The following is a 1,200-nucleotide window of genomic DNA, read 5'->3' as shown; positions in this document are numbered from 1 at the left end:
CCAGATTTCTTTTTTAAAATAAACTTTTTTTCTTTTTGAAAGAACAGTTTTAGGTTTACAGGATTATTGCATAATACAGAGACTTCCTATACACCCCACACCCAGTTTCCCTTATTATTAACATCTTATATTAGTATGGTACATTTGTCACCATTAATGAACCAATATTGTTACATTATTATTAACTAAAAAGTCCATTCTTCATTCAGATTTCCTCGGTTTTCCCCAAATGTCCCTTTTCTATTCCAGGATCCCATCTAGGACACCACACTCCACTAATTAGTCATCATGTCCCCTTAGGCTCCTCTTGGCTATCAAAATTTCTCAGACTTCTCTTGTTTTTGATGACCTTGACAGTTTTGAGGAATACCGGTCAGGTGTTTTGAAAAATGTCCCTCCATTGGGATTTGTCTGATGATTTTCTTATAGTTGAACTGGGTGATGTGTTTGGGGAGGGAGGTCACAGACCTGAAGTGGCAGCCTCCTCATGTTCTGTCAAGGGTAGATACTGTCAACGTGACTTAGTGTGGAGGGGAACTTTGATCACTGTCAGGTTCTCTCTGTAAAGTTACTCCTTTTCCCCTCTTTCTATGCTGTGCTTTTCGGATTAAGGTCACTACGCACAGCCCACACTCAAGAAGTGGGGAGTTAGTTTCCCTCCTTAAGGGTGGAGTATCTACGTAAATTATTCCGAATTCTTAGGAGAGCTATCTCTTCTATTTGTTTGTTTATTTACTTATTTATAACAGTATGGGCTCATGGATATGTATTTTATTCTTTGGGGTGTAATCCAGTAAAACTTTACTTTTTTTGCTCAAATTGTTCCACCTTTGGACCTTGGGATCCCGTTCTGTTGGTTCCCCAGACTTCTCGACGTGAGAGTAAAACAAACTGAGGTAGATTTTTAACAACAGTGGTCTCAAATTCCTCCCATTCCTCCATGCTCATGCCTTTGCAATGTGACTTTATAGCTTCTGGCATCAAGACCTGACCCTCTCTCCATCCCTGGAGTCTGGGCTGGGCCAAGTGACTTGCTTTGGCCAATGGGAAGAGGCCAAAGCATGAAAGAGGCTTGTGCATTGGGGCTGCTGCACCCAGAACCCTAAGACCACCATGTGAGCAAGCAGTGCTAGCCTGTGGAGGAAAAGAGGCCGTGTGGCCTGGTCACCTCCGCTACCCTTGCCTACAGCCAGGCAGCAG

This window comes from Phocoena phocoena, chromosome 15, assembly GCF_963924675.1.
Source record: "Phocoena phocoena chromosome 15, mPhoPho1.1, whole genome shotgun sequence".
In the NCBI taxonomy this organism is placed as follows: domain Eukaryota; kingdom Metazoa; phylum Chordata; class Mammalia; order Artiodactyla; family Phocoenidae; genus Phocoena; species Phocoena phocoena.
The sequence above is the reverse complement of the archived record's forward strand: the minus strand, read 5'-3'. Positions refer to the sequence as shown.